This window comes from Apium graveolens, chromosome 1 (genome assembly GCF_009905375.1).
Source record: "Apium graveolens cultivar Ventura chromosome 1, ASM990537v1, whole genome shotgun sequence".
Taxonomy (NCBI): domain Eukaryota; kingdom Viridiplantae; phylum Streptophyta; class Magnoliopsida; order Apiales; family Apiaceae; genus Apium; species Apium graveolens.
Window position 1 is genome coordinate 157589596 of NC_133647.1, and position 15311 is coordinate 157604906.

Consider the following 15311-nt stretch of genomic DNA (forward strand, 5'->3'; position numbering starts at 1 on the left):
AAGTTCAGCAGATAGTTCAAAACCCAGTTGTTGATGAAGGATCTGTCCATGAGACATAATCTAATAATGGTGAAGAAGCTGATACTTCAAATCTAAATATTGTTCTAGTTCCTGATGAGAATCTAGATGAACTATTCTTCCCTGAAGATATGCCTAAACATGTGAGGCAATAGAAGTTAAAGGAGTTCAATGATAAAGTCAGGAATGCAAAATGAAAGGATGCTGAATATACTATATCCAAGCTCCATGTTCTAACTCACTTGGACACAGTTGAACATACAATTCAAAATCCTGATGTGCTACATCATTTAAAAGCATATACTATTTTGGTAAAATCTCTACATAAAGCTCAAGAAGCTATTACTTCTCAAATCAATAGTAGATTCTTTTGTTAACACAAAGCTGACCATTAGTAAGGAAATTCAGAAGCAGATTGTACCAATAGTTGACAGAAAGACACAAATAGAAGCCAATTAGTCTAGATTGGAGGCCAATCAGGAGAAAATGTATGGGAAACTTGTTGAGGTAAGAAATTTAATAGAGTTGATTCTTTACATACGGCTTGATGATGATGCCAAAAAGGGGTAGAAAGTTAAATCTAAATGCAAGCAGCTGACATTGAAAGGTGCTGATGATACAAGTCCTGATGGGGGTGATAAGGGAGGAAGGAAGGAGATTGTGAAGAAGAGGAGATATGAAGATCTAGTTGGGACTAGTGGATTATCAAAAACCACTAGAACTCAATCTAGACAAGGTGGAGGAAGTAGGAGAAGTGAGAGGATAGTTCAACAATCAAAAGAACTGACTGTGACTAAACAACTCAATAACCTCTGAAAGTCACAAATGCTGATGACCAAGGCTTTATGGAGATAGAAGCTGATGCAAAAGCTAGTCAGTATCTTCAAACTCTTAAAGTCAAAGGTAAAAAGACAACTCCTTTCTACAAGGACCCAAAAATTCAAGCTTTTGATTCTGAGGTGAGTAAAAAAATCTTCGAGAAGGAAAATCCAGGAGTTAATTTAGAGCAGCTTAGGCAAATGGATGAAGAATTCAATCTATGAGGACAGTAAATCCTGATGCTGCTATCCCTCAAGTACCTTATGAAGATGATCCTTCTAACAGACCAACCAAATGGGTAGTTATAATGGAGGTGAGTCAAGCAAATGCTGAAAGATCTCTAATGTCCCAAGAAAGCTCAAATGTCGACAGGAGTCATAAGGGGAAAGAGAAGATAGGAGAGAAGTCCAAACCACCAAAGCCTAAAGCCTAAAGCTGTTGCTAAGAGGACATCAGTATCTAAGGCACCTAAATCTAAAATACTGATAGATCTAGTCTAACAGTTGTTCAATCTTTTAATACTGAAGAAAGAGTTGAAGAAGATGAAATCAGTCAAGCTCATCAAAGAAGAAAGATTCATGGAGCTGATTGGGCTGAAAAACTGAGGTTAACCTCTGACTGCTCAAGTTAATGAAGAAGAAAATACTGGTGTTCAACCAATCACAACCTATGATACTACTCATGTTATTGATTCTTCAAACCCAATTTAAGCTGAGATAACAAATCCTGATTCTGAGAACATAAATTATGATAAGCCAGAACTTACTTTTGAAGGGAAAAGGAAGTTGTTATGGGTAAGCAAGAAACCTGCACATAGAAGAGATTCCTCTGAAATATTAAAGAAGATTTATAGTGGGAGTTCTCATGCTATAAAACCTGGAATCACAAGTGGTCTGGGAAGGTTAGGTGCTGATCCATCTGTGACTGATGCTTTGATTCTAAGGAAGCATGCAAATCTGACAGAAATTGGAGACAATGTGATGCTTGAAGACTTCCAGAAGATCATATCAGTACAGATTATTATTGATCTTGTTGGAGAGAAACTGATTTTTTTTTTGGATTATGGGAGGAGGTTGAGGTTGACACAAGAGCAGGTGAGAGATAAACCATGGCAAGAGTTGGAACTGCTACAATTCTTAAGGTAACTAATCATGTAACTGCCAGATGGTCTGCCTTTTTGAAGAACTTGATACAGCTGAAATAAAGATGAATGCCTTACAAATCTAACTACATTCCAAAGTACATTGATCAAACTGAATATGGTGTTGATATGCCTGTTGGAGGAGTCAAGGTAATAATGAGTCTAGGAAGGGAAGTATTAACCTTTAATCCTGATGAAAAGAATATTGGATTTCTGGAACTAGATGATCTATCTCTTGGAAATTCAAAACTACATGATCTCACAACAGCCATCTATCAAAATGATAAATCTATAGATGAGCTAAAAGATATCAAACAGAATATGCAATTATACTCGGATGTTATGAAATAAAATCTATTAAGAAAGTTCCTTGAAGAAGCTGAAGCATGCGCTAGAATTCAGAATTGAAGATAAAGTCTGACCCTTATGATGGACAAGAACAATTTTCGAACTTGATCACATCCTTTGGCAACATATGGGCCAAAAATAAAAATAGCTGGACCGACTAGACACGACCACTGACATAGAAGTTCCGCCTTTCCGACCACTTACAAAGCCATTTAAATACTTCATTTTCCCCAAAATGTTTGTAGAATAGATAGATAATGAAATTATGACTACATCGTCTTTATGCGTTTAGGTTGTGACAAACTTGATTGTTATTCTCCTTCTGGTATTTAATAAGATTAAATACTTCAAACTCTGATAACCAAGAAAGGAATAATATACAGTCGTATAATATTCGAAGGAACAATCTTCGAACTATGATGCCTACTGTCTAAGATTCTTTATAACGACTCGTGTATTTTTGAATTATTTAATTATGTAATTATGGAAATTATTAAATAAATAAAATATGTGTATTGGTTTTGACCGCTATGTGTTGTTTGATTATTGATGTGTGATTTATAATATACTGGGTTGTTCGTGTGATTAATTATGGGGTCGTATTGGATTGTTTTCATTTTCAAAAGTGGATTTGGTGCAAATTTATTTGCGTAAATACTTGGAATATCTCTAAAATTGTATTTATAATTTTATAATTACAATAATTATTTTTAGGATTTTATAAAATTGAGAAATCAATATTTTATTAATTATTTATCTTTAAATAATTTTCTGATTTCTTTTATTTGTAAAATCCATATTTAATTCTAAAACTCTTCAAAAATTATGAAACTCATATTTATTTAAGTTTGGAATATTCCGAGAATTTTAAAATTATTTTGGAAATTTTCGAGATTAATTTCACAAGCTCGTTGTTTCGTTTTATTGATAGAAGCGGGTATAAATTTTATTTCAGAAATTATCTTAAAATTTTAAAATTTACCTCTTTATAAACTTCAGGATATTTGTAATATTTTAAAACTATTCTTGTAATTTTCTGAATTGGTTTTAAGTGCAGCTTGGTTCGTTAATTGTGAAATACGGATGTAAGTTGCGTTCTAAAAATACTTTAAGAATTATGAAAAATTTATTTTTAATAACTTCAAATTATTTGTGATATTTTAGAACTATTTTGATAATTTTTAGGGTTTATTTTACCCGCAACTTGGTTCGATTATTCGCGAATTTCTGGAGAAACCGAGATAACAGGACACAAGTTTGCTTCTAAGGCTTGGTTTTTGCTGCGTTTGTGTACGTGGCAGTTGTTGGTGATTTAAAAAGAAAAACAACAAACGAAAAACACAGACACATAAAGACCCACCCCTGTACCCCTTTCTCCCCATTTTTCTCCTCGGCTCAATCTCTCGGTTCTATATCTCCCTGCAAAATCTCTCTCTTTCTCGACTACATATGCATACATATATGCAACCCCCTTGACTGTGTCTTTCCTCGCCTCATTCTTCCCCGTCTGGTGAGTCGCCGCCTTTCCGTCTTGATCTTTCTGGCGACGATTTGCCGCCGTCTCTGTTGTTTCGCCGCCTGTTCTTTCGGCACCGTCACTGTTTACTAAATCCTTGTCCAGTCTTTGGTATATATATGTATATATATGCAGATGCAGTGTACATCATTGTGTGCGTTGTGTGTAAATTCGTGTGTGTATATGCGATGGTGTTTGTGTGTGTGTGGTCATTGGCGCGTGGGTACGCATGTGAGTTCCTGTAATTCATTTACTTGTTGTGTTGCTATGGTTCAAAAAAATTTTGATTTGAATAATATTATTTCCGCAGGAAAATATTTGATTAATGTCCATGAAATAAATTTTTCGTACGGGGAAAATTTTGTTACTAAGCGGTGAAGTTCGTGTGGAAACCCAAAGTTTATTGGGTACCGACGAGTTTTGCCGCCGTCGGCGATGAACCTCGGCGAGCCGACGGTGGACCGTGATGATTATATTCTGAGTCCTAACTTAATAAATAAATAAATGTAAAATGCAAATAATAATTAATAACAGTATTGAATTGGTGGTTGGGAAATTATGGATGTTGGTTGTTGTGATTATGGATTGTTGAGGTGAATGGATGTTCATTGTATTCGACGGGTAGTTTGATAAACAAAGGAAACGCTGCCTGATTTTCGGGAACTAAACTACGTAAATACGGGAACATATCCGATTATTGTCGGGATGTTAAGTGACTATATATACGTGTGTCTATTTTTTATATGAAACTTGAATGTACGATGTGATGAAATATTTTGCCAAATGGATAACCCTGATTTCGTAAAATAAAGATTATATGTATTTTCCGAAAACGAACACCAAACCGATTTTCGAGATTATAAACCCTACTTATTGCGTGTGTTATTATAATATACATAATTATAAGTGGGGTTTGAATATCGTTGGGTAGAATTGGTATCGAGGATATGTCAAGCATACCTGGACGTCTAATATAGGGTATTTTGACCCTGTAGGTTCTAGTCGGGAAAACCGAAAGTGGACGTGGGACTAAAGATGACCTAGTAGTCAGTCGATGAGCTCAGTAGAGTTTCAACAGAAAAACCTGAGTGTCGAAGTCGAATCTAATATTGACTAGTGGTTGGACGATAAAGCCTGAGCGGCAGAGTCGGCTCAGAGTCGGTCAGTAATGGTTGTAAAGCCCTGTAAGGCAAGTACATCTGAACTTTTCTTCAAGATATATTGCCAATATTTTTGAACTATTTCGTAACATGTCACTATTATTCAAAATAACTCCTGTTTTATAATGTAAGTGCTTTAAACTATTTAACTTTGAACCCTGATTTTCTTGATCTTGAGCCATAAGCCTTATTCTTTGTAAACCATCCTTTGTTGATCCTCAGACACCAAACAACACAAATATGATACTACTCCCCAAATGTATAACTACCAAACACCAAATACTAGAACAAAATTGTTTGAAAACACAGAAACTTTTATACTCCAACCATTCTTTCTAACATCGAAGAACTATACCTTGAAAAATCATTACTGGTCTAATACCTGATCCTTTACAAACTGGAAACCGTTTCTTATTCATACCCTGATATACCCTTGTGATACTCAAGAATTGCATTACGCTTTTATACCAATGGTTTATCGCTGTTGATTATTATCTTGCTTATTGAATTACATTATTTATTACACTAAATTGTTTTAGAATTGGATAGTTTTCTTTATACGGACCAGATTCGTGGTCAGACCAGATTCGTGGTCAAATTAGGCCAATGTGTGCCTTGGATCCAGTTCGTGGAGCAGACTTGTGTGCTTCGCTCGGGGTTAGTGCGTGACTGATCAGCAGCCTAATCTTGGTTTTTAAAATTTAAAATGAATAACCAATTCTAATGATTAATTAAAAAGAAACTTGATTCCTCTGAATCATTTCATTTGATTATTGCTTAACCTCATTTACTCCTATTAAGACTTGCTGAGCTAGTTAGCTCACCCTTGTGATTCGTTTATATATTTTACAGTTGAAAAGAATATGGATGATAGTGAAGTTCCTCAGTCCAAAGTAACGGCTAAGGTTCCAGTTGAGTTGGATCGAGCTAGTAGAAGCTTCATGTGGTAGATAGATAGTCAGATTGTAAGAACGATTTTTATTATCAATTGTAAGTTAAATTAGTTGGGATTTGGTACGTTGTAATAAAGGTTAAGATTGTGGCTTGTTTTCATACTTTAACCTGTTGCGATCCGTGGTTATGTGAAACAGGGTCATTGCAAATAATATTTCCTATACAGGTTTATATATTGTGTATGTGTTGTGGACCCCAAACTTCTGACCCAGGTTTGGATGGCGTCACAGGTTGGTATCAGAGCTACAGGTTATAAGTCACTGAAACAAGCCTAGATTGTCGGGATTGGGTAGAGGGTTAGGATTAGGAATAGGAAGTAGGAAGTTAAGTCATCGTGAGGTTGAGTGCGATTGTATAGTAGGTCTCCGGCACGGTTCGTATTGCGATTCGGGATTTTTAGCTGGCGACGTGATTTCCAGACAACGGCAATGACAGATCCTGATTTCCCTGTATCATATGATCACTTGGAGCCTTCCGTTCGAGGATCATCATCTTATCTCAGATTTGACTTGCACCTTGTTCCTCCATTAGTATTAATGGTACAACCTTCTGTTATGACAGTTGCACCTCTTCAAGCTATTCTACGTTATTCTACCACCTCTTTATACGAGACTACCTATTGAAGAACCTTCATTTGTTTATTCTTGTTCTACTGGACATTCGACTGTGAGTGTATCTCTTCAGTTTACCCTACACCATGTTCTATACCATCAGTTTAAAACCTGTTTTATGAAACAACTGTATTTACGATAATGGATTCGATAGCTATAGTAAATGGTAAGTGCATGAGATATTAATAAAGGTGAGAAGGAGTTTAGAAAGAAGATTTCCGTGTTTCGGAGGATAGCTGCTACAAGAATTAAATGAGGCCACTAGTGAATAGACCACCCGTAATTAGCTTGTGGGATGGACTAGAGGAGTTTTGAAAGAATTAAAGAGAAAAGTATAGATCTGAAATTTTTGTAAAATTAGATGATGGTGTTATGATAAAAGTGATATATAAAGTAGTGATGTGATCGTTTCCTTAATTTGGTACCTTGTTATAGGTCGGAAGGACAACAACTAACTCATACAGTAAGGACACCAGATTTATGATTTTCAAATTTTAACAAGTTTTCGAAAAAGATTTTTTTCCTTACAAAAAATTTCTAAAAGTCTTTTTGAATAAAATAAGTTTTAAACATTTGTTGTCAAGTTACTACTTGAGTTTATTGTTTGTTAAAAGACCTGGATTACCCGGAAGGATACTTGTTTCAGACTTAGTATTGTTAATTCAGAAAACAAAGTGACCCGCGATTATGAAGAAGTTGATTATTCCTAACGCTAAGGTGCAAATATTGTTTGACAAGATTAATAACAGAATCTGCGTACAGAGTGATTATTCATCTAGTTGCAGAGACCATTAAAGTTTAAAGAATTCATTGATTTAAAAGGAGCTTGGGCATGATCAAAGAAGATTGGGAAGATTTCCAGACATTTTTAAAAGAAGAATATTATTAACAAAAGGATCGTTATGTCGAATGATTCATGGTTATTATAAATTGAAAAGAGGAAACTTGAAGTTATCTGGTGGGAATGCCATTATGATCGAATTGTTAAAATATTATACGTGTAGATATGATGTTCCAGACGCAAGACTTAACAAGTAAGAATCTACCACAATGCTTAATTTGCGAAGGCATTTCAACGTATTTTCTAAAATTATTATATGGAACAATGGGAATATGATCGAACAAGCTCGAAAGATGAATACAAGTGAAATATGGATGGTGACCAATGGTGTCGTTCTTGTCTTCAATGTTACAGCGTATATTCCTCTTTAATTTCTAAAAATATATGAATTTCTTTCTTAACAAACTCCTTATGATGATATCAAAAAGAAGGATATTGCATTCCTTTCAAATTTAAATTGTTCCCCTCAAGTTTTGCTCTCTGATTGGGACAAACAGTGTTATGGTGAGACGCTTTGTCGGGATGACGAAGAGTCAGGTGAAACGCCACCTAATCATGTGATGTATGCCATATGGTACGAAAGACTGGCCATCTTAAGTATCAATGTGGTTGTCTCATTCATATTCAAATTCTTATTTCTTCTTTCTTTCCAAATCTAAATTTTTGTTGAATTGTGAATCCTTCTAGTTGTTTCGTTGTACTGTCGTTCTTTGCAAGAGTGAATTAATTATTAAAGCGTGATGTCCAGATAAACCGTCGAGATAAAAAAATAATTCTGAGAACGCCAAATGAGAAGGTGATGAGGTTCAGAAGATGAAAGAAGGTAAAGAATTTGTTAACGATGATTACAGTGATCAGGATGTGAGCATTATGGTGATTATGAGGTAAATAAAAGTCAGAAGCAAACAAAATTTGAAGATTTTATAATAATTGAGGAGTTTCAAGATATGTTTCCAGATGAGTTATCACCATTTCCTCCAGATAGAGAAATGAAGCTCGCGTTGACTTAGCACCGGAGACGAAGCCAGTGACCAAGGCCTTACACAAAATGGCACCAGTTAAAATGAGAAAGTTAGCAAAGAAGAGGCAAGAGATACTAGAAGAAGAAGCTAGTACTAATTGTTAATAAGAAAATGGAAGTATGAGGGTATGCGTCAACTAAAGAAAGCTCAACAAGTTTACTATCAAGAGTAAATATCTGTTATCTCGAACTACTGATTTGTTTGATCAAACAGAAGAAGCAAAGTATTTTCTAAAATTGATTTAAGATTTGGGCATTATCAATTGGAGATTGAACCTATGGACATATCAAGGATAATTTCCAGAACTGAGTACTGCTGCTATAAAGTTCTAGTGATATCATTTGAATTAATCAATATACTAATAATATTAAAACTTGATTGACATAATCTTTAAGGAATATCTGGATGGGTTGTATTTGTGTTACTTAAAGTCAACGGAGGACCATACGAAGCATTTAATGACAATTGAGGAGTCGGAGAAGAAAGAAGTCGTATGTAAAGTTTGCAAGGTGGAAGTTTTGATGGTAGAAAGCATAAGTAGACAGTGAGGAGGAAACCAAAGGAGATCAAGTAGAAATTAAAGTTACTATGAATAAGGAAAGGCCAAAAGCATCAACAAAAGTAAGAAGTTTTACCCTGGACCGGTTATTATTGAAAATTTGTGCAAGATTTCTTGAAAGTTGCGATACCTTTGACAAAGTTAACCAGGAAAAGCAAGAAGTCTATATGAAATGGAGAAGGGTGAAGAAAGTTTTGCGGAGTTAAAGGAAGAATGATTACAGCACCTACTTTATCACTTTGAAGGTACCAAGGAGATTTGGTAATTTATAGTGATGCTTCTTATAAGGGAGTAGGATATGTATTGATGCAACACAATAAAATTATTGTATATGCACCCAAACAACCGAAACCTTATGAGCAGAAGTATCCTACTCATAATTAGGACTAACAGTAGTAATATTCACTTTGAAAGGTTGGGAAACATGATATATATGGAGAAAAGCGTAAGATCTATGTGGACTATAAAATTTTGAAGTATGTACTCACGAGGAAAAGCAAATGTAAAGGCAGGCGATAAGCAAAAAGGGAGAGAATGAACATAGAAACTGTACCAGAAGAATTACCTATGGAATTTTAGAAGTTGGAGTTGGAAGTCTGACATATAATCCCAAGGAAACAAGGATGGGTAGTATGACCTTTCAGTCAGAACAACTAAGAAAAGATAAGGAGATGTCAAGGGAAGATAATGGAGCGCGATGTTAACAGTTAGTAAGAGGAAGATTATGCACCCAGAAGAACAATCACGATATTCTTAGGTTTTCTTCCAGCACTTGGATGCTACAAGTAGAAGAATTAAGAAATGAGATCCCACAGGGAATTCACAATATAAAGTATTTAATCTATTGAAGGGATGCCAAGATATATGGAAATTTAAAGAAAAATAGTGATAACCAGGTATAAGAAGGAAATTTCAAAATGGATTAGGAAGCGTTGGACATGTCAAGGGAATTAAGGCGAAATATCGGAGGTCTAGTGGACAAGTTAGACCAAGGAGTGGTGTTACAAAAAGCGAATCGTAAAGTGTACCAGTAATGTTGATGGAGAAAAGGAATGAAATTATGAGATTATGTACTGATTATCGGGAATTGGACAAAACAACGTTTAAGAATAAGTGACCCCTATAAAGAATTGATTACTTATGAGACCTAATTCAAGAAATGTGTTATGTATCGAGGATTAACCTAAGATCTGACCTGAGAACATAACAAAGATTATGATCAAAATGAGTTAAGAGCATTACAAGATCTGGTGATATTCTGTGAAATAACAAGCGTATCAGTTGGTTATAAGGAATTAAGGAACATGTTGTAAAAGGAGTACTCAGATAAGCGAATTATATTTATTGATAACATCCTCAGCTATTCAAGGAATAATAAAGTCTGTGTGGAATGCCCAAGGATTTTTCTCCAAAGATCAGAAGGAAAGCAACTATACGTTGAGTCTTCAAGAATGAAATTTTGACTAAGGTTAACAAAAGATTCTGAATTAATCCATTAACAACTATATAAGCAAAGCTGTATGGTAATATATGCTTTATGCCGACAAAAAAGGATTGGATGTAATTAAGACCACCGAAGAGTTAATAAACAAATTGGAAAGAATGGAATCTGAAGTTCAAATACTTAAAGGTGATAATACATGAATATATGAGATTGCTTTTCAGCCTTAATTGATGAAAAAGAGTAAGAGATGTTTAAATATTTGGAAACCAAGTTAAAAACGAGCACCGCCTATCATCCTTAAACGGAGGGTCAAAATACGGAAGTAATCCAGGAAATGTAAGATATGTTGAGAGGTTGAGTTTTAAGAAAACACTGGAATGATCATTTATCATCGATGTCAGCTTTGGAATGCCACTTTACCAAGCTTTATGTGAACGCAAGTATAAGTCCCCATTTTTATTGAGATAAAGTGAGAACAGAAAGTTGTCAAATTCTAAGTTAATTTAGCACACCAAAAGCATAGTGATATTGATTGAAGCAGCTCGAAGTAGACAAAGAAAGAAGGCGAAATTGTATCGAGAGAAATTATGCGTATAGAAATAGGACCGGTAGTGTTAATACCAGTTTCATCTTGAAAGAGACTGCATAAGTCTAAGTAGAAGGGACAGGTCAAGCCTAAAATTAGTGAACCATTTGAGGTATTGATAAATATAGATAAAGTTGTTCAGGAGTTGATATTACCGTCACAACAGTGTGTACATATAATGTGTTTTGCCTGTTAATGTTAAAGCGATAAGTATCCGATTTCAATTAAGTGATTGATTAGGAGCTAGTGGGCTCTTGTCCAAGTTTGTTCTACATATAGTGATCGATCCAAATTCTTGATCGTTAAAGGCAAGTCTTTGGAACTGAGTGTATATATATAGTGAATACGTTTGAAATCCTCGAGTAGAAGAGTCTATTTGGAAATTAGAGTCAGATATGCTTGACAAATATCCTCACTTATTTAGTTAGACCAGATTCTGAGTACAGAATCTTTTTAAGGGGGGAAGGATATAACGACTCGTATATTTTTGAATTAATTAATTATGTAATTATCGAAATTATTAAATAAATAAAATATTTGAATTGGTTTTGACCGCTATGTGTTGTTTGATTATTGATGTGTGATTTATAATATACTGGGTTGTTCGTGTGATTAATTATGGGGTTGTATTGGATTGTTTTCATTTTCAAGAGTGGATTTAGTGCACATTTATATGCGTAAATACTTGGAATGTCTCTAAATTTGTTTTTATGATTTTATAATTACAATAATTATTTTTAGGATTTTATAAAATTGAGAAATCAATATTTTATTAATTATTTATCTTTAAATGATTTTCTGATTTCTTTTATTTATAAAATCCATATTTAATTCTAAAACTCTTCAAAAATTATGAAACTCAAATTTATTTAAGTTTGGAATATTCCGAGAATTTTAAAATTATTTTGGAAATTTTCGGGATTAATTTCACGCGCTCGTTGTTTCGTTTTATTGATAGAAGCGGGTATAAATTGTGTTTCAGAAATTATCTTAAAATTTCAAATTTACGTCTTTATAAACTTCGGGATATTTGTAATATTTTAAAACTATTCTCGTAATTTTCTGAATTTGTTTTAAGTGCAGCTTGGTTCGTTAATTGTGAAATACGGATGTAAGTTGCATTCTAAAAATACTTTAAAAATTATGAAAAAATTATTTTTACTAACTTCAAATTATTTGTTATATTTTAGAACTATTTTGATAATTTTTCGGGTTTATTTTAGCCGCAACTTGGTTCGATTATTCGTGAATTTCTGGAAAAACCGAGATAATGGAACACGTGTTTGCTTCCCAGGCTTGGTTTTTGCTGCGTTTGTGTACGTGGCAGTTGTTAGTGATTTAAAAAAAACAACAAACAAAAAACACAGACACATAAACACCCACCCCTGTACCCCTTTCTCCCCATTTGTCTCTCGGCTCAATCTCTCGGTTCTATATCTCCCTGCAAAATCTCTCTCATTCTCGACTACATATGCATACATATATGCAGCCCCCTTGATTGTGTCTTTCCTCGCCTCATTCTTCCCCGTCTGGTGAGTCTCCGCCTTTCCATCTTGATCTTTCCGGCGACGATTTGCCGCCGTCTCTATTGTTTCGCCGCCTGTTCTTTCGGCACCGTCACTGCTTTACTTCTATTTCCCCTGTACTAAATCCTTGTCCAGTCTTTGGTATATATATGTATATATATGCAGATGCACTATGCATTATTGTGTGCGTTGTGTGTAAATTCGTGTGTGTATATGCGATGGTGTTTGTGTGTGTGTGGTCATTGGCGCGTGGGTACGCGTGTGAGTTCCTGTAATTCATTTACTTGTTGTGCTGCTATGGTTCAAAACAATTCTGATTTGAATAATATTATTTCCGCAGGAAAATATTTGATTAATGTCCATGAAATAAATTTTTCATACAGGGAAAATTTTGTTACTAAGCGGTGAAGTTCGTGTGGAAACCCAAAATTGGGTACCGACGAGTTTTGCCGCCGTCGGCGATGAGCCTCGGCGAGCCAACGGTGGACCGTGATGATTATATTCTGAGTCCTAACTTAATAAATATATAAATGTAAAATGTGAATAATAATTAATAACAGTATTGAATTGGTGGTTGGGAAATTATGGATGTTGGTTGTTGTGATTATGGATTGTTGAGGTGAATGGACGTCGATTGTATTCGACGGGTAGTTCGATAAATGAAGGAAACACTGCCTGATTTTCGGGAACTGAACTACGTAAATACGAGAACGTATCCAATAATTGTCGGGATGTTAAGTGACTATATATATATATGTGTGTGTGTATTATATGAAACTTGAATGTACGATGTGATGAAATATTTTGCCAAATTGATAACCCTGATTTCGTAAAATAAAGAGTATATGTATTTTCCGAAAACGAACACCAAACCGATTTTCGAGATTGTAAACCCTACTTATTGCGTGTATTATTATAATATACATAATTACAAGTCGGGTTTGAATATCGTTGGGTAGAATTGGTATCGAGGATATGTCAAGCATACCTGAACATCTAATATAGGGTATTTTGACCCTGTAGGTTCTAGTCGGGAAAACCGAAAGTGGACGTTAGACTAAAGATGACCTAGTAGTCAGTCGACGAGCTCAGTAGAGTTTCAACAGAAAAACCTGAGTGTCGAAGTCGAATCTAATATGGACTAGTGGTTGGACGATAAAGCCTGAGCGGCAGAGTCGGCTCAGAGTCGGTCAGTAATGGTTGTAAAGCCCTGTAAGGCAAGTACATCTGACCTTTTCTTCAAGATATGTTGCCAATATTTTCGAACTATTTCGTAACATGTCACTATTATTCAAAATAACTCCTGTTTTATAATGCAAGTGCTTTAAACTATTTAACTTTGAACCCTGATTTTCTTGATCTTGAGCCATAAGCCTTATTCTTTGTAAACCATCCTTTGTTGATCCTCAAACACCAAACCACACAAAATGATACTACTTCCCAAATGTATAACTACCAAATACCAAATACTGGGACAAAATTGTTTGAAAACACAGAAACCTTTATACTCCAACCATTCTTTATAACATCAAAGAACTATACCTCGAAAAATCATTACTGATCTAATACCTGATCCTTTACAAACTAGAAACCCTTTCTTATTCATACCCTGATATACCCTTGTGATACTCAAGAATTGCATTACGCTTTTATACCAATGCTTTATCGCTGTTGATTATTATCTTGCTTATTGAATTACATTGTTTATTACACTAAATTGTTTTAGAATTGGATAATTTTCTTTATATGGACCAGATTCATGGTCAGACCAGATTCGTGGTCAAATTAGGCCAATGTGTGCCTTGGATCCAGTTCGTGGAGCAGAGTTGTGTGCTTCGCTCGGGGTTAGTGCGTGACTGATCAACAGCCTAATCTTGGTTTTTAAAATTTAAAATGAATATCCAATTCTAATGATTAGTTAAAAAGAAACTTGATTCCTCTGAATCATTTCATTTGATTAGTGCTTAACCTCAGTTACTCCTATTAAGACTTGCTGAGCTAGTTAGCTCACCCTTGCGATTCGTTTATATAATTTACAGTTGAAAAGAATATGGATGATAGTGAAGTTCCTCAGTCCAAAGTACGGGCTAAGGTTCCAGTTGAGTTGGATCGAGCTAGCAGAAGCTTCATGTGGTAGAGAGATAGTCAGATTGTAATAACGATTTTTATTATCAGTTGTAAGTTAAATTAGTTGGGATTTGGTACGTTGTAATAAAGGTTAAGATTGTGGCTTGTTTTCATACTTTAACCTGTTGTCATCCGTGATTATGTGAAACAGGGTCATTGCAAATAATATTTCCTATACATGTTTATATATTGTGTATGTGTTGTGGACCCCAAACTTCTGACCCGGGTTTGGAGGGCGTCACAATCTTAACGTAATTATTTCATGTTCCGATAAGTCTTTTCGGGGCCTTAAATATGGTCTCAAATTTACTCGAGGGGAAGGGGTTCTTTCGCGAAACGCCGCTACTTAAAACAGTCGTTTCTCCTAAACTGTAAATCGGATCAAAGCGAACAACATATCAAAATGAAGCTTAAAACATAATCTAGATAATCATGACAGTGGTTAGTTTCTAAAAGTAGGGGTTTAGAGTCAAAAAGTTATACACACAAATAATTATTGGAAAATCGGGCATTACGACGGCTACAAACTCATGATTTCCAAAATTAAACTATACCAAATCAAACATCAATCAACAACAATCCAACATCTATCAACACCAAACAAACTCATTCATCTAAACATCATTATCATCCAAACAA